Here is a 21,310-nt window from a genome sequence, read left to right as displayed (position 1 = left end):
ATCATTATGTGATTTTATCTTCTACAGCCCTTAAAGGGCCAGATTTAAGGCCTGAACGGGACAAAAAGTATGAAAAGCTAGCAGATCTTTAACTAAAAGAGACTTTCACATTACCTTTGATGAACTGCCTTGTGACTTGCTACTTGTTGGCTCAGTTTATTTGGAGAAACTTTTTTTTTTTTAAATACACAGGTACTGCACAATTGCAATGGAATGCAAAGATCAGGATGCATTCTTGATTACGGTTATGTTCTCAGACAGTTGGCCAGTCATTGTGTAATGATGCCGCAGCAAGTTGTCTGCAGAATGATCACATCCTGAACGTTGGATTCATTCTCTTTGCGCAGAAACAGAGTGTTAAAAATAAATAATTAGGAGGCTGGGCAGATCTGGACTGGGAGTTGCAGTTGCATACGGTAGGTATTTTACATTTTTAAATCACTGTACAGAAGAGCTTTTATAAATTATGTTTAGAAACTGCATTACTCAAGGTAGTATGTGGTAAGTATGTGGGGTTTGCCATAATAATCAAAGCAAAACCGCACAGGTAGTTTTGCTTTGAATGTTGTCCGCCTGAATAAATTTCTGCCTGCTTTTTGTGTGGATACACATGTAGTTGCCTACCCTGTCCCAGGAACACACACAAAAAATGTGCATGTAACAGTGTTCGCATCGTTGACATACGTGTGTACTTTTACCCACATAGACAATAGTAGGCAATCAGTCTTTTTCTTCTGTAGGTAAAAAAGCATTTTATGTACAGAAACGTCTTCTGTTATTGCCTTCTCCATATTTTTATGTAAAACTGTAAGGGGCAGATTTGAGGATCAAGCAAAAAAACAAAAAAAAATGTGTACACAATTCTGAAATAACAGATTTTTAGGCAAAAGCTTCAAATTTTTGCAACTTTTAAGAAGAAGAAATAATCCACTAAGATAACTGCAAGCAAAAACCTTTGCAAAAAGTACTGGGACACTTTTTCTCAAAATGCTAAATTAAAGATTCAGGCAAATGTCTCGCAATGAGGAATTACTACTTACCTGATAATTTCCTTTTCTTTAGGACAGACAGATGAATTCATAACCAGAGGGGGTTATGCACCTCTACCAGCAGATGGAGACAGAGCAAAGCTGACATCACAGTACATAATCTCCTGCAGTGACATCAGCCTGCCAGTATTCTCTTCAAAACTCAACTGTGGACAGACTAGCAAAAAACTTGATTAACCATTCCAGTACTCAGCCAACAGGAAACACTGAGCTCAGACAAAGAATGCCTCAACATTAGTCTAGGGACCTGACTAACACCAGTAACCCCTGGAACATGCAGCCATAAATAAGGACCATAGCACAATCATTTGGCTGCCAAACGCAGGAAGCTGAATTCATCTGTCTGTCCTAAAAAAAAGGAAATTATCAGGTAAGTAGTAATTTCTCAGTTCTTAAGTGTCCAGACAGGAATTCAGAACTAGTGGGATAAGAACATAAGAAATTGCCATACTGGGTCAGACCAAGGGTCCATCAAGCCCAGCATCCTGTTTCCAACAGTGAACAAACCAGGCTACAAGTACCTGGCAAGTACCCAAACACTAAGATGATCCCCTGCTACTGATGCCAGTAATAGCAGAGGCCATTCCCTAAGACAACTTGATTAATAGCCGTTAATGGACTTCTCCTCCAAGAACTTATCCAAATCTTTTTTAAATCCAGCTACTCTAACTGCCCTAACCATATCATCTGGCAACAAATTACAAAGCCTAATTGTGCATTGAGTGAAAAAGAATTTTCTCCAATTAGTTTTAAAGGTACTACTTGCTAACTTCATGGAGTCCCCCAAGTCCTTCTATTATCCGAAGGAGTAAATAACCTATTCACATTTACCTGTTCTAGACCTCTCAGGATTTTAAAGACCTCTATCATATCCCCCCTCAGCCATCTCTTCTCCAAGCTGAACAGCCCTAACCTCTTTAGTCTTTTCTCATAGGGGAGCTGTTCCATCCCCTTTATCATTTTGGTTGCCCTTCTCTGTACCTTCTCAAGTGCAATTATATCTTTTTTGAGATGCGGTGACAGAATTGTACACAGTACTCAAGGTGCAGTCTCACCATGGAAAGATACAGAGGCATTATGACATTTTCTGTTTTATTCACCAATCCCTTTCTAATAATTCCCACCATTCTGTTTGCGTTTTTGACTGCTGCAGCACACCGAGAGACGATTTCAATGTATTATCCACTATGATGCCTAGATCTTTTTCCTGGGTTGTAACTCCTAATATGGAACCTAACATCGTGTAACTACTGCATGGGTTATTTTTCCCTATATGCAACACCTTGCATTTGTCCACAATAAATTTCATTTGAAATTTGGATGCCCAATCTTCCAGTCTCGCAAGATCCTCCTGCAATTTATCAGTCCACTTGTGATTTAACTATTCTGAATAATTCTGTATCATCTGCAAATTTGATAACTCGTCATATTCCTTTCCAGATCATTTATAAATATAAATATATTAAAAAGCACCGGTCCAAGGTGTGATGTAGCGCAGCCCAGCCGCAGGCAGGAGCTGACAAGCTACTATAAGAGCAACAAGAATACCAGAGCCAGACAGCAGAGGGCGCAGGGGAAGAGAAGGACTACGAATCCCAGCTTCCCTGAAACACCACCAGACAAGGGAGGAAAGCCTGAAGGTGAACAGGTGGCAGGCATAGAGCTTAATGAGGCAGACACCGATGAGTCCATGGAGGTGGAGGAAGAGGGCGTGCCCCCTTGGTGGGACTGGCCACAAAAACCCAGCTCTTCGGAGTCAGTGGAGGAGGAGATGGAGGTAGGTTCGGGGATAGAGGAGTCCTCCTGTTCAGGCATGGATACAGAGTAATCCAGGTGGAGGGGAGAAGTATAAGCTTTACCCTAAAGGGGCCGTTGGGGTTGGTAATAGGGCTGAACAGAGGAGGTAAATGAGTGCTCTGCACTAGCACTGCTTGTAAGGGAATCAGAGGGCTGGAGGGGGAGGGGACAAACTCCATGTAATGCAGCCAGTTGTTACTTATTAAACTGCTTTGAAGGAACCATCCCTCTCTCTGTGTTGTCTCTGGGGCTTGGGGGGGCTGTTTACCCCCAACCCTGCCCGAATAGAACCCCGAAGCCCAGCAAAACTGGGGCCAGCAGAGGCACAGACTCAGGGAGTTTCGTGAACCCATCGAACTCCAGGGACCGGGGCAACTGCTGGCGGCTCAGAACTGGAGATGAAAGAGCGGCGTTCGAGGCTTCACGGACGGTGAGCCATCACAAAGTACATATCCTTGAGACACTCCACTGTTTATGCTTTTCTGCTGAGAAAATTGACCACTGAATCCTACTCTCTGTTTCCTGTCTTTTAACCAGTTTCTACTCCACGAATGGACATTACCTCCTATCCCATGACACTTTAGTTTTCTTAGAAGCCACTCATGGGGAACTTTGTCACACTCCTTCTGAAAATCCAAATACACTACATCTACTGGTTCACCTTTATCTACGTTTATTAAGCCCTTCAAAAAAAATGAAGCAGATTTGTGAGGCAAGACTTCCCTTGGGTAAATCCATGTGGACTGTGTTCCATTAAACCATGTCTTTCTTATGCTCTGTGATTTTGATCTTTAGAAAAGTTTCCATTATTTTTCCCGGCACTGAAGTCAGGCTCACTGGTCTAAAGTTTCCTGGATCGTCCCTTGACCCTTTTTTTAAATATTGGATTTACACTGGCCACCCTCTAGTCTTCAGGTACAATGGATAGTTCATTGTAAACCGGTACGATAAGACCTGGTCTTGAGCATCGGTATATTAAAAGAATTTAAATAAATAAATAAATAAATGATTTTAATGATAGGTTACAAATTTTAACTAATAGTTCTGAAATTTCATTTTTTAGTTCTTTCAGAACCCTGGGATGCATACCATTCGGTCCAGGTGATTTGCTACTCTTTAGTTTGTCAATCTGGCCTATTACATCTTCCAGATTCACAGTGATTTGGTTCAGTTCATCTGACCTATCATCCTATCTCTGGAACCGGTATCTCCCCAACATCCTCATTAGTAAACACAGAAGCATTAATTTAGTCTTTCTGCAATGGCCTTATCTTCCCTAAGAACCTCTTTAAACCTCCTCACAGGTTTCTTGCTTCAGATATATTTTAAAAAGTTATTATAATTTTTTACCTCTATGGCCAACTTCATTTCAAATTCTCTCTTAGCCTGCCTTATCAATTTTTTTTTTTACACGTAACTTGACAATGCTTATGCTTTTTCCTATTTTCTTCAGATGGATATTTTTTTTGGCTAAAATAGCCTCTTTCACCTCACCTTTTAACCATGCCAGAAATCGTTTTACCTTCCTTAATGCGTGGAATACATATGGACTGCGCCTCTAAGATTATATTTTTAAACAATGTCCATGCCTGTTGAACACTTTTAGCCTTTGCAGCTGCACCTTTCAGTTTTTTTCTATTTTCCTCATTTTATCAAAATATCCCTTTTGAAAATTTAGTGTTAAAACTGTAGATTTACATATTGTCCCCCTTCCAGTCATTAGTTCAAATTTGGTCATGTTATGATCACTGTTGCCAAGTGGCCTCATCACCATTACCTCTCTCACCAAATCCTGTGTTCCACTAAGAATTAAATCTAAAATATCTCCCTCTCTCCTTGGTTTCTGAACCAATTGATCCATGAATACCCAGTCAATATTTGGGGTAATTGAAATCTCCCATTATTATTGCACTGCCAAATTGGTTAGCTTCCCTGATTTCTCTCTTAGCATTTCATCATCTTTCTGACCATTTTGGCCAGGTGGATAGTAGTATACTCCTATCACTATACTCTTACCCAACACAAATGGGATTTCTACCCATATAAATTCTACTGAGCCTTTAGTCTCTTGTATAATCTTTATCCTGTTGGACTCTATACCCTCCCGGACATAAAGTGCCACACCCCCACCAAGTTGCTCCTCCCTATCATTGCGATATAACTTGTACCCTGATATACCAGTAGCACTGTCCCATTGGTTATCCTCCTTCCATCAGGTCTCTGAGATGCCAATTATGTCAATCTCATCATTTGCTGCTATACACTCTAACTCTCCATCTTAGACTTCTGGCATTGGCATACAGACATTTCAAAGTGCGTTTTTTGTTTGTATTAACAACTGCTTTTCAGTTGATTGGGATCATTTGGAATTCTTTAGTTCTTTTATTGGAACCTCTCTGTTGGGATGCCCTAACTCTCCTGTTTCATTAGTATCCTTCAAAGATACATTTCTCTGAAACATGCACTGCTGAGTGACTGTCGGCTTTCCCCTGGAGGACAAAAGGGTGATCCATTTTCCGGAAAGGTTTAGAAACCTCCAGATACCTCTTGATATGTCTCTTGACATCCAAGGGTTGCAACAGGTGATACTCCTCCGCATCCCTTTCCCTATCCAGAGATGGCAGGGAAATGGACTGATTCAAGTGAAAATCTGAGATCACCTTTGGCAAAAAAGAAGAAACAGTATGCAGCTAAATCAGCCCTGGAGTCACTCGGAGGGAACATTTAGTATCACCGCAGGAGAGCAGGGCAAATTACATTTTTCTTCTTTCTCATTCTAAAATTTAAAGCAATCCCCAGTAGGAAGATGCACGTCCATCATCTGCTGAAGATGGAGAATACTGGCAGGCTGATGTCACTGCAGGAGTATATATACTATGATGTCAACTTTGCTCTGTCTCCATTTGCTGGTAGAGGTGCATAACCCCACTGGTTCTGAATTCATCTGTCTGAACACTAAGAAACACCTTTTTTTCCCCCAGATTTTTCTGAGAACTTTTCTTTTTCTTTCCAGGAGTTCCATGAAATTACGATGTAATTTTTACATGTCAGTTACTGAATGAAAATAACTAATAAATTAAAACTTTATATTTATTGGATTTTAAAATATATATGATATATTCCAAGTCATTATCTTGATAATAACGAGTTATACATCAATTAATAATAGGAAAAAAAAGTTCATATTCATTCTCTGCCCTAGAAGTCCATAAATAAAAATATAATGGGAAAATCATGGTCAAGAATAACAAGGACCAAAAAAAAAAAAAAGTTAACTAATACAAGTTCGCTCTACACAAAAGCAGAGCAGCTGCAAGAGCGAATCAAGTGCTAATGACTACAATTAATAATTTGCAAGTAAGATGAGGTAGAGGTGCTTATCAAGAAATTCTTGTCAATAGCCTTAGTTTTACTTTTTAAGAAAGCAAAAAGTCAACGAGGATAAAAAAAAAAAAAAAAAAAAAAAAAAAGGTATATCTAGATTTTTCAAGTTCCACCAGGGGGATACTACAGGACAAAATTCTGCATCCATCTAAACTGCATCTTTTTGGAAACCAAGAAACCTTTTTAAGTTTAGCTGCAGGGGAATGAGAGACATTGGGAACGATATACGGTAAATCTTTTGCCCTAAAAAAAAAAAAAAAAAGGTTGGGAACCAAAAGCATAAACAGGGCTGGTGCTTCTATAAGACAAGTAGGCTATGCCAGAGCTGATGCCAGCAAAGGGAGCACTGTACTACAACTGCCACCAGTAGGGAGGCTGGGGAAAGGGGGTGCCTCATCTAAACTTCACCTAGGGCAGGGATAGCAAACTCCAGTCCTCGAGGGCCACAAACAGGCCAGGTTTTCAGGATATCCACAATGAACACGCATGAGAAAATTTGCATGTACTGCCTCCATTGTATGCCACTCTCTCTCGTGCGTGTTCATTGTGGATATCCTGAAAACCTGGCCTGTTTGTGGCACTCGAAGACTGGAGTTCGCCATCACTGACCCAGGGCATCAAACACGATTGCACCAGCCCGAGTGTAACTTTTCCTAACACTCTGTCTTCAACCTGTCCCAGTTCTTGCACCAAGTCCAGTTCCCCCTGTAAAGTATCCTCTAATGAAATCTGCTCCCGGATTAGAGATGTCAACTTCACAGCCTGTAAATAACATACTACAGAGGTAGGAGGAAGGCCTCCTTATGCACTTGGTAGATTTCCATAATTTAGAAAAAAAAAAAAACATCTTTAAGAAAGTTTGTCAAAGATCCTTTGCTTTCACACTGTTTTTCAGGTTCTCAATCTTAAAGATCAGCCTTACTGTAACAATTACATTTTTTATACTTACTTTGTAATACATTTTCTATTACATGCATCAAGAATAATACTGAATACACAATCCAGTAAAAATTACATGTATTTAACACAATAATCATACAATAAGAAAAAACAAAACAAATATCCACAGAATGCTGGGCTGTACAGAGAAAGGAATATCTAGTAAGAAAAAGGAGGTGATAATCCCCTTGTACAGGTCCTTGTGAGGCCTCTCCTGGAGTACTGTGTTCAGAACTGGTGCCCATATCTCAAAAGGGACAGAGACAGGATGGAGGCAGTCCAGAGAAGGGTGACCAAAATGGTGGGTGGTCTCCATCAAATGACTTACGAGGAGAGGTTGAAAGCCATAAATATGTACACCCTGGAGGGGAGGAGGAGCAGGGGAGATACGATACAGACCTTCAGATACATGAAAGGTTTTAATGATGCACTTTTAACAAATCTTCTCCGTTGGAAAGAAATCAATAGAACTAGGGGTCACGAAATGAAAGTCCGGTGAGGATGACTCAGATCTAATGTCAGGAAATATTTCTTCACAGAGAGGGTGGTGGACGCCTGGAATGCCCTTCCGGAGGAGGTGGTAAAGACGAAAATGGTGAAAGATTTCAAAAGGGCATGGGATAAACACTGTGGATCCCTAAAGGCAAAGGGGGAGGGGGAAGTAGTAAGAGGCTTGGGGGTAACTTGCTGATGTGTCGCATACTACCCTTAACAAATAAGCCTTCATACTGTTGATGCAACTCCTACTCCTGAGGGAATTCTGCACAAAACATTTAAAATTCTGCGCAGAAAAAAAAACTTAAAATTCTGTAAAATTCTGCAAACTTTATATTGGTCAAATAACACAATTTACACGACAGTCTTTAAGTAATTAAATTTTAAATTAATACAGAAAAAAGTTATTACTTAAAGATGCAGGATTTTAAATATTTTGAGCAGAATTTCCCTAGATGCTCACTGTAAGAGTGTCCCTTCCACTCGCTCTCCCTACTCCCCTGGCCACTTTGCCTTCTCAGGCCCCAACTCCTCCACCTGCCAGTATCTCTCCCCTCCCCCTATAGGCTCAACCCCTTCCACTCTATTGCCATTCCCAGAGTTTGACCCTGTTCTCAGTACTGCCCCTCACACGGGCTCCCTCTGTCCCTCCCTCTCTCACACACATGCTCCCTTTCTCTAGTACACATACACACACCCTCATACAGGCTCCTTCACTCTCTCGCACACACATCCCCTCATACAGGCTCCCTCACTCACTCTCTCTCACACACACATCCCCTCATACAGGGCCCTCTCTCTTGCATACACACCCACACAAGCTCCCTTTCTCTTTCACACATACATCCTCACACAGACCACCTATGTCTCTCTCTCATGCACCCCTTCACACAGGCTCTGTCTCACACATACACACAGGCTAGCACCCTCACACACACAATCTCCCAATCTTTCATACACTACACACTCCTTCACAATCTCCTCATATAGGCTCCCTCTCGCTGAAACCCATATTCAAGCATCCCCCCCCCCCCCCCGCTCTCTTACCTCCCATGCTCTCTCTCACCCTCCCCTCATACAGGCTCCCTCTCTCTGAAACCCACACTCAAGCATTACTCCCCCCCCCCCAGTTCTCTTACCTCCCATGCTCTCTCTCATCCTCCCCTCCCCCCATATAGGCTCCCTCTCTCTGAAACCAACACTCAAGCATCCCTCCCCCAGCTCTTACCTCCCATGCTCTCTCTCACCCTCCCCTCCCCCACATTCTTGTTCACCAGCATCCCCCCACCCCCCATGCTCACTCTCACACCCTCCTGCTCTCTCCACCCTCCCCTCCCCCACACACATTCTCTCTCTCGGGCATGCTGCGAAAATGAAGGCCCAGCGCGCCATTCGCAGCACATGAGGGCCTTCCATTTTCGCCACGAATAGTGCGCCCAGGCCTACATCTTCGCTGCGCACGAAGCGCGTCCCACGACACATGCAGGATGTGCTCCGTTCGCAGCATGCAGGGTCGCAGCACAGAATTCCCCCAGGACTAAACCCCATCATTGCTCACTGCTTCAACAGCAGGGGGAAAAGAGGAAAAGAGGAATTGGATTCAGACAACAACCAAAAGGACACTGAACTGTAAAGTCTGGGAAAACAAATAAGCATGGGGGTAACCTGCTTGATTCAGCGGTTACTACCCTTAACCAAAAAGCCTGATACTACACTTCTGAGGTAAAAGAGGCTATTTTAGTCAAAAGATCTTCATTCAAAAATTGGAAAAAAGGATCCAACAGAAGAAATTAGGATAAAGCATAAGCGTTGGCAAGTTAAATGTAAGACATTGATAAGACAGGCCAAGAGAGAATATGAAAAGAAGTTGGCCGTAGAGGCAAAAACTCACAGTAAAACATTTTAAAATATATCCAAAGCAGAAAGCCTGCGAGAGAGTCAGTTGGACCGTTAGATGATCAAGGGGCACTTAGAGAAGATAAGGCCATCATGGAAAGATTAAAAGATTTCTTTACTTCTGTGTTTACTGAAGAGGATGTTGGAGAGATACCCGTTCCGGAAAAGGTTTTCATGGGTAATGATTCAGATGGACTGAACCAAATCACGGTGAACTTAGAAGATGTGGTAGGCCTGATTGACAAACTGAAGAGTAGTAAATCACCTGGACCGGATGGTATACACCCCAGGGTTCTAAAGGAACTCAAAAATGAAATTTACGACCTATTAGTATAAATTTGTAACCTATCATTAAAATCATCCATTGTACCTGAAGACTGGAGGATAGCAAATGTAACCCCAATATTTAAAAAGGGCTCCAGGGGCAATCCGGGAAACTACAGACCGGTTAGCCTGACTTCAGTGCCAAGAAAAATAGTGGAAAGCATTCTAAAGATCAAAATCACAGAACATATAGAAAGACATGGTTTAATGGAACAAAGTCAGCAATGCTTTACCCAAGGCAAGTCTTGCATCACAAATCTGCTTCACTTTTTTTAAGGAGTTAATAAACATGTGGATAAAGGTGAACCGGTAGATGTAGTGTACTTGGATTTTCAGAAGGCATTTGACAAAGTTCCTCATGAGAGGCTTCCAGGAAAAGTAAAAAGTCATGGGATAAGTGTCCTTTCGTGGATTACAAACTGGTTAAAAGACAGGAAACAGAGGTAGGATGAAATAGACAATATTCACAGTGGAGGGGAGTGGGCAGTGGAGTGCCTCAGGGATCTGTACTGGGACCCGTGCTTTTCAATATATTTATAAATGATCTGGAAAGGAATACGACGAGTGAGGTAATCAAATTTGCAGATGATACAAAATTGTTCAGAGTAGTTAAATCACAAGCAGATTGTGATAAATTGCAGGAAGACCTTGTGAGAATGGAAAATTGGGCATCCAAATGGCAGATGAAATTTAATGTGGATAAATGCAAGGAGATGTATATAGGGAAAAATAAACCATGCTATAGTTACACAATGTTAGGTTCTATATTAGGTGCTACCACCCAAGAGAGAGTTCTAGGCATCATAGTGGATAACACGTTGAAATCGTCGGTTCAGTGGGCTGCGGCAGTCAAAAAAAAAGCAAACAGAATGTTAGGAATTATTAGGAAGGGAATGGTGAATAAGAAAGAAAATGTCATAATGCCTCTGTATCGCTCCATGGTGAGACCGCACCTTGAATGCTGTGTACAATTCTGGTCGCTGCATCTCAAAAGAGATATAGTTGCGATGGAGAAAATACAGAGAAGGGCGACCAAAATGATAAGGGGAATGGAACAGCTCCCCTATGAGGAAAGGCTGAAGAGGTTAGGACTGTTCAGCTTGGAGAAGAGACGGCTGAGGGGGGATATGATAGAGGTGTTTAAAATCATGAGAGGTCTAGAACGGTTAAATGTGAATCGGTTATTTACTCTTCTTTCGGATAATAGAAGGACTAGGGGGCACTCCATGAAGTTAGCATGGGGCACATTTAAAACTAATCGGAGAAAGTTCTTTTTCACTCATCGCACAATTAAACTCTGGAATTTGTTGCCAGGGGTGTGGTTAGTGCAGCTGGGTTTAAAAAAAGGATTGGATAAGTTCTTAGAGGAGAAGTCCATTACCTGCTATTAATTAAGTTCACTTAGAGAATAGCCACTGCCATTAGCAATGGTAACATGGAATAGACTTAGTTTTTGGGTACTTGCCAGGTTCTTATGGCCTGGATTGGCCACTGTTGGAAACAGGATGCTGGGCTTGATGGACCCTTGGTCTGACCCAGTATGGCATGTTCTTATGTTCTTAACTCCAATATTGCTCTCTGCTTCACCAGCGGGGGTGAAAGGAAATTGAACTCAAACAGTAACCAACAAGAGCATGGGGGTAACTTGCTTGATGCGGCGGTTTCTACCCTTAACCAAAAAGCCTGATACTACACTTCTGATGCAACTCCAGCATTGCTTTCTGCAACAACAAGGGGTGAAAGGAAACTGGACGCAAATAGAAACCAACAACAGCCCTGACCTTGGCAGCCTGAGTAACTGATAATATGGAAAACTGATAACTATGGGAGCTTGCTGGGCAGATTGGATGGGCCACTAGGTCCTTTTCTGCCGTCAGTTCTCTGTTTAATTGAAAAATCCAAGGAGGCTGATATTAATGTAAATTTAACAAAAATAAAATTATCAATCAGGAGGAGCCATGCCTTCTCACTTAACAACCCTAGCAGGATTCAAAAAAACCATCTACTCATACACAAGTTTTCTTATGATCTAAAAAGCAACACAGTTGAGAGGGTTCAAAAAGACATTGAGCTTCAGCAAATTTAAGTAAATATTTACAAGAACATAGGCACCAGTAGATTGGGCCTCATCACACATGGCAATAAACCACCTTAAATATTCCACTGCTGAAATGTAGCTGTTTGAGAGACTTGATGTTCAAGAATCCCAATTCTCTTATCCTGCTCTTCCAGAATAATATCCTGTGACTGTATCTTAGTAAGAACATCCATGGAAATATTGACCAAAATGGGAATGGACTTCTCCAGTGAAACCAATACTGTCCAGATAGGGTCTAAGTTGGCAACAGGAAGACACAGAAAAGGGGGTTCTTCCTTAATATCAGCCAGGGCTGGTCCAACACCCGAAACTGCAGTGACTCCCCTCCTCTTCCACCACAGATATCTATCCTCCCTCTGTGGAGCTATGTCTAGCCTCATGTCCCCTTCTGCTGCAAATCTTTCACTACCTGGCACAAAGACTGCTCTCCTGCTCCTACCACAACAAGAGGCGCAAATGAGTGCTGCGGCTGCACCTTCCTTCCTCAGTGCACCATCAAATACTCGGTGACAGGACGTCTCACACAGCAACAACTGCATTTCTCATAATTTCAAAAAGCATGTACTTGCTCGTCCAGCCCTGAAATTGTTTCTAATGTTCTTCCAAACTCTACGCTTGGCCAACCATTTTGGATTCCATTGTTTGAAGTGAAGTAAGAGTCTAAATTCTCACAGAAACATCCAGAATGATTATTTGAGAGTCTTTGGGATACTAATCCACTAAGCAGTGCCCAATTCAGTCAGCAAAACTCCAGCACTAGAAGGTCCAACTCTGTCTCCATGCAAAGGATGTATTTTGGTCTATGTTGCCCCTAAGCACTATTGGTTTCTTGGAAGGGTCTTTTTCTTGTAGCAATTACATCTGTTTGCAGGGAAAGCAAACTACATGTTTTAGTGGTGGACCTTCCATTCACTCAGATATACAAGAACAGAGTAGTTCTAAAAACATATCTACAAATTCTACCAAAAGTAGTTACTCAATTCCATCTATAGTTCTTCTGACATTTTTTTCTAAGACCTCATTCCTATAAATAGGAATAAACTCTTCACATATTGGACTGCTTTTCTATTTAGAAAGAACAAAAACAAGTGTAAGAAAATCTTCCTAATTGTTTATTTCTCTTGACCCAAATAAGCAGGGACATCCAGCTGGAAAACTAACTCTTTTTTCAGGACTTTCTGTCAAACCTCTCTAGAAAAATCTAAGAAGCAGCAAATTCCACAGCCTTCTTTCAGCCTCAGTTGTGAACATTTGCAAGGCAGCCACACATCTGAAAAACATTACGGTCTACAAGAGGACTCATGCACAGATAACTCATAAGGACAAATCATATCTTTTTCTTGCTACGTTAGCACAAACATTGTTAGACGTATTTATTGTTATATCTTTAAACATTTATCTTTAAACATTTAAAAATCTATCTTTATTTATCTTTAAATTTATCTTTAAACATTTAAAAATCTTTAAACATTGTTAGACGTATTTATTGTTATATCTTAAGTTTCCCACACTTCTCCTGCCTTTTGGCTCTTTCATCTCCCTTCCCCACCCCCCCCTGTTTTTTGTACTTTCCAGCCTTAGTTACAATGTAAACCGGTATGATGTTCTCCACTAATATTGGTATATAAAAGTTTTAAATAAATAAATAAATATCTTCAAATAACTGCTTCATCTTGCCCATCTTATACACTCTCTGGGTTACTTTAAAAAAGGAAAAAATGAAGTTTTATGCAACCCCAAGCTTGGGAGTCCTTACTTGTGTGGCTGATTTGTCGTGCCGTCCATGGAAAACACGTTACACGTACACAACTTTGCTTTCTCTGAGGACAAGCAGGACATAATCAGCCACACAATTTTACTCTCAGCTAGTAAATACAGGCAGAGGAGACTGTTTTCTTCTGAGCTAGTAAATAGCACATCCATGTCTGTGCCATCAGATGATGTCATCCGAATTGTATAGCTGATTTGTCCTGCTGTCCACGGAGAACACCCATTACAGTAAGCACTGTTGCTTAATCCTGATGAGAATTGCTCCTATAACTAACAGGGGCTGCAGATATCACTACGATATACATTTTATTTAGCATACACCTTTCCCAATAGAAGTCAAAGAAAAAACAAGAGCGCATAAAATAAAAATAAATAATATTTAGCAAGCATATAATAAAATAATAAGTCAATAAAACTAATTTAAAATAAAAATATAAAAATGAAAAGCAACATTTAGAGATCATAATTACATCAGCTCATATCATAGTGCATGTCAGATTATGTTTTTATTATTATCTTAATTTTGTAAATCTCTGTTTCCATATGGAGTTCATAGCAATATACAACAGTTACACGAGAACCTTCGAATTCAAGTATGGTAAAAGCCAGGAGCTCAAAATAAATGACCCCTGCCTACCTTGATTTATCTCCCAGGATCTGTGTGAGCGATAAAGCTACATGCAAACACGTTGGGGGCTTGGAAGTATCACATTTTAATGCCCTTAACTAAGAGAAGTCTGTGTGTGTTTTGTAAGCAATAATCTTGATGGTACCATTGTATTTACAGCAATCTGTTCACATGGGGGTTGAATAAATATGCCCTTTTTATTGCCATGCTCACTCCTTATTTGCATCTATCCTCCTCCCACTGTCAATGTTTAGTTTCATATTAGTTTTTCTTTTCCACCTTTGTTTCATCCCCACTCCTGTCAGCCCCCTGATCCATGTCATCCTATCGTATCCCACCCCTTTTCTTCACATGATTGTACTCCCATTCCTTTATTCTATTCGCTCTGTTATAGCCTTTCTCCTTTATTTCCCCCCGCTCCTTTCGATCCCAAGTACCTCTAATCTTCCTCACTGTTACCTCCTCCTTCCCCTCCATGTTATTCCTCTCCAGAATGTTATCTCACACATGTGCTACCCCTCTCCTTTTCCAACCGTATGGTCCTTCCATGTTGTCACCTCCCTCCCTCCCTCTTTTCCGGTTCCAGAGACAGCACAGCAGAAGACTCACTATTTCCGCGCTGGTTCAGGGGCCTCCGTCCTTCTTCCCTCTGCGGCCGGGACTCCTGCGTGTCACTGTAACCGTCAGGATAAGCGCCAGCAACCACCGTGGCTTCGTTTTACCCTGCTGACATCATCCACCTACAGATTTTCCACCTCCGCGTGCAGTCCTTTGGGAAACAGAGTCTTTCGAGCACCTCCTGGCGCCTCAGACCAACATTTTTAGTACTACAGCTCCCGGCAGCCCGCAGGACCAAGCCGGGGGTTGTGTAACGCATAGGCTTGCCGGGAATTGTAGTTACTCGGACTCAGGAGGTAGCTTGAAAACAACCCAGAGAGGGCTTAGGAGAACTATAATTCCCAGGATGCAGTCAGCCAGGTCGTGTCTTCCTGCAGGGCTGTATGAGATTACGAAAACAGCGGGCTCTTTTCTTGTTATGATTTTTAATTATTATTTTATTTGTTTAGAAATAGATTACTCTTCTTGAGACTTTTGATGATCACTGGCAGTAAGATGCATCATGCTGGGTCAGACCAAGGTCTATTGAGCCCAACACCCTGTCTAATCATGGCCAGTCTCGGTTGCAAGTACCTTGCAGATCCCATAAAGTAGATGTATTTCCTATTACTCCCAGTGATGGCAATAGTTTTCTTTAGTCCAGGGCTTTCCAAACCTTTCCTAGGGACCCCACAGCCAGTCAGGTTTTCAGGATATCCATAATGAATATGCAAGAAATACATCTGCATCCCATGGAGACAGTTTATGCAAATTTATCTCATGCATATTCATTGTGGGTGTCCTGAAAACCCAATTGGCTGTGGGGTCCCCAGGACAGGTTTGGGAATCCCTGCTTTAGCCTACCTGGCTAATAATATTTCATGGACTTTTCCTCTAGGAAACTTGTCCAAACCTCTTTTAAACCATTCTATGCATTGATAGGTCAAAGAAAAGCAAAAAATAAGGCAAAGAAACAGGGCTGTTTGAGTGGCCCTGGGCAAACTTTTATGGATGGGCTCCCTTTTATTTTTTTCCAAATTGACTCTCACATCCATACTCCCACAGAGGATTGAGAAACCCACTCTCCCCAATGATAACCGTACAAAATGCCTTTTCTGAATTGAACAAGGATGATGACCCAGAAATAGAAACTGAAGAAAGATACATAATGCACTTTCAATCATCATAGCAGAAATCCCTTTCTGCTGAGAGACAATGTCAGAACAGCAATGTCCCACAGAAACCACAAAATACAACTAAACATCATTAGAGGCTTGGGGACTCATTTTGAGGGACACATAATAGTTAAATGCCTTCCAATATTCTCCACTGGTAGAAATGCGAATCGGGTTGTCAGTGACATTAAGGAAGAAAGGACGATAAAATCGATGTTATTATCCATCTGGAGACAAATGATTTCACTAGAAACAGCATTCAAGCAGTACAGAAAATTTTTCCTGACTTGGGGGAAGCAGCTTGGGCAAATGGCAAAGACCATTGCCTTTATGAAAGTGTAACTTGTTCATGGAAAAGGAAGGGAAAATATAAATCATATAGACAACTTCAATACTTGGCTCAAAACCTGGTGTAAAGAAGGATTTGGATACATTGGAGGTTGAGGCTATGTATGGGATAATAAAGAATATAAGGTAAAGATGGCCTACATCTGTCTGTGGCAGGAAAAAGGATCTTCCGTGACAAAATCTGGCATTTCAATTTGAGGATGGGGGTGGCGGAAAGAAGTCAATGGAATTGGACTGTCGCCCCCAGCACATACAAATATAGAAAGTTAGTGGAGAAAAGAACAAAATTGGTCCACTCAAGCATAATAGAAGAAAAAATGCCCAGGAATAGGAACAAGTCAAGGCAGGACCAGTGCAAGGATATTAGGTGTCCCTGGTGAAACTTAGAGGCTTGATGTCCCCCCTCCCCCACCAGTTCCATCCTCCCCATACAATAAAAAAAATCATGTATGTATAAAAACAGATTTTACATGGACATTTCAAAGTACAGTCTTCCAAGGTAAAAATATCACTTTCAACATGTATATTATATTTGCATATACTACTTTGGTGCCAACCAAAAAACCCTGCAAAAAAAGTCATTTGGAGCCCACATGGGATTAAGCCTTATAACACATGTTGGGTGTGCGCTTGGCCCTCAGAAAATGAGTAAATTGAATTTCAATTACAATATAATAAACCTTCCATATCAAAACAGTACTAATTCCTAGCACTGAAATAGTAATAACCCTATCTATGAAAATGCAACACTGCAAATATTACACCAGGCCCTAAAACACCTATTAAAACAGAACAAGCCAGGCTGCTATAGATCCCTGCATTTAATTATTTGAAATTAAGCCACTAGTTCTTACATGGCTTTCTGCACTGCTCTGTTAAGCATGTCTTCAGTATGTACCCAAAGTTCCTGGAGCTCATAGGTCGTGAGTTGGTCTGTGGGTGATGGTACTGATAGTGGTATTGGTAGTGTGGGTAGGTGCTGTTTCCCATACACAATTTGGAAAGGTGAGGCCCTGGTTGCCACGCTATTGTGAGAGTTGTGTGAAAACTCAGCCCATGTTAGAAGAGATGCCCAGTCATTCTGACGTTCAATAATATAAGATCTTAGGAAGGTTTTCAGTGTTCGGTTAGTCCTTTCCGTCTGACCATTGTCTTGAGGATGTTAAGCTGTGGTATATTCTAGTATAATATTGCATTTCTGACAAAGAGCGCCAATACTTGTATCCAAAATTATGTGTTTAGGTAGTCCATGTAGTCGAAATATGTGGGAGACGAACAAGCGGGACAACTCAAATGCAGAGGGAAGGCCAGGGAGGGGTACGAAATGTGTGCCATCTTAGAAAATCTATCAATAACTACCCAAATTACTGAACTGTCATCAGATAGAGGAAGGTCCACCACAAAATCTGTGGATATGTGCATTCAGGTTTCCTGCAAGATCTTCCTACCAAGGGCTTCTGTTGAACACTAGTAGGACAAGATTCTACGTAGGCTTTTACATTTATTTATTTATTTATAACATTTCTATACTGTCTTAGCAATGTGTGATTGATCAAAACGGTTCACAATTTGGCAACAATAAAAATAAAAATACCAAAATAAAACAAACAATAACACAAACTAACACACAAACCTAGCTAAATTACAAGTCAATCTTGAGATCAACATAAACGTAAAAATACTTCTCAAGAGAGAGAGGCAAAAAAATAAAAATAAAAAAAGACACAATAACTAAATCAATAAAAGAAATTAAGATTGAAAAAAAATACAATCACATTATAATATTATGTTCTAAACTAAAATAATAACATAAAATAAAAGCCTGGTTCATCAACTTTTAAAAAACTCAGAAAAAGAAAGGAAAATCGAAGAGTCGATAATATAGATAAAGAGTTGCTTGAAAAGGAAGTATAATCATAAGTGACTTTCCGCCTCTGCATATGGGGCCATCAATAATATCGTTGGAGAAGAACAAGGGTTCTTACTTGCCATGGATGTCCAGCTATTCAGGAGGCATGAGCCCATTTCAGTACCTTAAGCCGAAGACGGCGTAGAACAATTGTTTTCCCAGGGGGAACAGTAAACGAGGAGGCCAGAAGGATACATGCTGGATCAATTATATGTCGGGGCTCCTCCGGAACTTCGTCACTTTCAAAGGAATGAGATAGAACATCTGCTTGGATGTTGTTAGAGGCAAGGTGATAGCATATCTCAAAGTTAAAATGAGTAAAGAACAGGGACCAGCGGGCTTGTCAAGCATTTAAGCATTGTGCCTAGTGAAGGTGTTCTAAGTTCAGTATATATGGTAATCCGGTGCTGGACCCCCTCCAGCCACTGTTGACATTTCTTCAGTGCCAATTTAATGACCAAAAGCTCCTTATCTCCTATCCCACAGTTGCATTCGGCAGGGATGAACTTCCGTGAAAAGAAGGAGCAGGGATGGAGGACTCCAGAGTCTGAATGCTGGTTGAGAATGGCCCCTACTCCAGAATTGGAGGCATCAACTTCCAATATAAAGGGACGAGATGGATCTGGATGACGAAGACATGGTTCATGAAGGAAGGACTTCTTCAGTACATGGAAGGCCTTAACTGCCTTTTGAGGACAAACCGAGTTAGCTCTATTTTTGGTGAGTGCCGTAATAGGTGCAGTAATTTTGGAGTAATGTGGGATGAAACTTCAGTAGTAATTTGTGAAGCCCAGAAATATCTGCAGGGCATGAAGACCCGTGGGTCGAGACCAGTCCAGAATGCTACGGACCTTTTCGGGATCCATGTAGGACCCACGACTTGAGACTATATACCCAAGGAACGGTAAGCTCTCCTCCTCAAAAATGCATTTTTCAAGCTTGGCATATAGTTTATTCTCTCGTAAGCATTGTAGGACAAGGCAAACGTGATGACGATGAGAGGACAGGACCTTAGAGAAAACAAGAATGTCATTGAGATAAATTACCACAAAACAATATAGGAGATCTCGGAACACATCAGTCATGAGAGTTTAAAAAACAGTGGGGGCATTGCAGAGTCCAAAGGTCATTACCAAATATTCATAATGTCTATCTCGTGTGTTAAAGGCTGTTTTCCATTCGTCACCTGGTTTTATACGCACAAGATTTTAAGCCCCCTGAAGGTCCAATTTGGTAAATAGTCGAGCTCCCTGAAGGTGGTCAAATAATTCAGTGATGAGAGATAAAGAATAGTGATCCTTCTTAAGTTATGGCATTAAGGCCACGATAGTCTATGCAAGGCTGCAAGGAACCATCCTTTTTAGAAATGAAGAAGCCAGCTCCTGCGGGAGATGTAGATGGCCTGATAAATCTCCAATCTAGGTTTTCTTTGATATATCAAGAGATACCCTACCACATGGTGGAGTGTTGCCAGGCATCAGATTGATGGCACGATCATAGGGCCCATGAGAAGGTAATTCTTCACCCTTTGTCTTCAAGAATACATCAGCATAGTCCACATATGGTGGTGGCAGACCTGGTAGAGTCATGGTCACCAGCAGTGCTGATGGTGATTGAACTTGATCCAAACAGGAGTTGTGGCATTGTGGGCCCTACTTAGAAAGTTGTAAGGATTCCCAATCGAATTGCGGTGAATGGTGTTGCAACCAGGGAAGCCCAAGATGATAGGGTGGATAGCCTTTTCGATAACCAGGAAGAATATATTCTCTGTATGAAGATGATATTCTCTGTGCGAAGTTGGAGAGGAGCAGTGCTGGTGGAACTACGCCCTGGGAGGGGGTCTCCATGGATGGAAGAGATATTCACTGGATTCTCCCTGTTCACTATTGGTAAATCCAAAGAGTGAACAAGCGCCTTTGTGATAACGTTTCCCATGGCACTGGAGTCAACAAGGGTTAGCGTGGAATACTCTTGCCAGTCCAATTTTAGGGTAATGGGCAGGATGAGTTGGGGAGCAGGTGTAGTAAGACCCAGGAGCATCTCCCCTCCAGCTCCTAGGTTCATCCATTTCCTGGCTTCTGTGGGCACTGCGCTAAGTGATGTCTGCACCACCGTAGAAGAAGCAGAGGCCCAAGGTACAGCAGCGAATCCTCTCCTTTGTCATGAGTAGGATCCATCCCAACTACATGGGTTCTTCAGCTCGTACCGAGTCAGGAGTATTAGAGGAGGCAGATGCCGTCTCCACTCGAGGGCGAGAGAAGGCAGGGGCAAACAGCATGGCCAACATGGCTTTTCCTCCCGAGCCCGCTGCTACAGACGACAATCTATCCAACCAGCCAGGTCGATCAGTTCATCTAAAGAGTCGGGTAACTCCCGGGTGGCTAATTCATCTTTTATTCGGGAGGCTAATCCCTCCAGGAATATGCATCAAAGACTATCCTCCCTCCAATTTAGTTCGGTGGCTAAAGTCCTGAACTCAATGGCGTAGTCATCCAGACTCATCAAATACCTGCTTGAAGGTTTTAACGAAGTTCTGCAAATTTTGTAATAGAGGATCTCCATGTTCCCATAGAGGAGAAGCCCATGCTAGGGCCTTCCCATCCAGGAGAGAAAGGATGAAGGTGGTCTTATTTATTTATTTATTTAGCAGTTTTCTATACCGACCTTCATAGTAGATAACCATATCGGATCGGTTTACATTTTAACAAAGGGTAAAACTGAGGTAACAATTCTGGTAAATAATAGATAACAAAGGAAAAAGGAATAAGTCAAAAGTTACAATCAACAAGACAGAGACAGTGGGAAATTGTGCTGGCTGAAGGATGAAATGCATAAAACATTGGTTCAGGAATCCGTGACATTGAGCCACGTCTCCAGTGTATCGTGATGGTACTGACAGAT

The 21,310-nt window shown here is 41.5% G+C and overlaps 1 protein-coding gene across 4 annotated transcripts in view; it reads right to left on the bottom strand.

Moving 5' to 3' along the window:
* Positions 1–15,202, bottom strand: part of BCKDK (branched chain keto acid dehydrogenase kinase) — a 133,398-nt gene extending 118,196 nt beyond the window's left edge. For 3 of the 4 annotated variants that reach the window (XM_029606885.1, XM_029606889.1, XM_029606892.1), the window contains exon 1: positions 14,990–15,202. The gene's annotated coding sequence lies outside the window, so the exon portion shown is untranslated. The remainder of the gene's footprint in view (positions 1–14,989) is intronic. The other variant, XM_029606884.1, reaches the window with a different exon arrangement.
* Positions 15,203–21,310: the final 6,108 nt, after the last annotated feature.

The sequence above is a fragment of the Rhinatrema bivittatum genome, chromosome 6 (assembly GCF_901001135.1).
Source record: "Rhinatrema bivittatum chromosome 6, aRhiBiv1.1, whole genome shotgun sequence".
NCBI lineage: Eukaryota > Metazoa > Chordata > Amphibia > Gymnophiona > Rhinatrematidae > Rhinatrema > Rhinatrema bivittatum.
The sequence above is the reverse complement of the archived record's forward strand: the minus strand, read 5'-3'. Positions and strand labels throughout refer to the sequence as shown.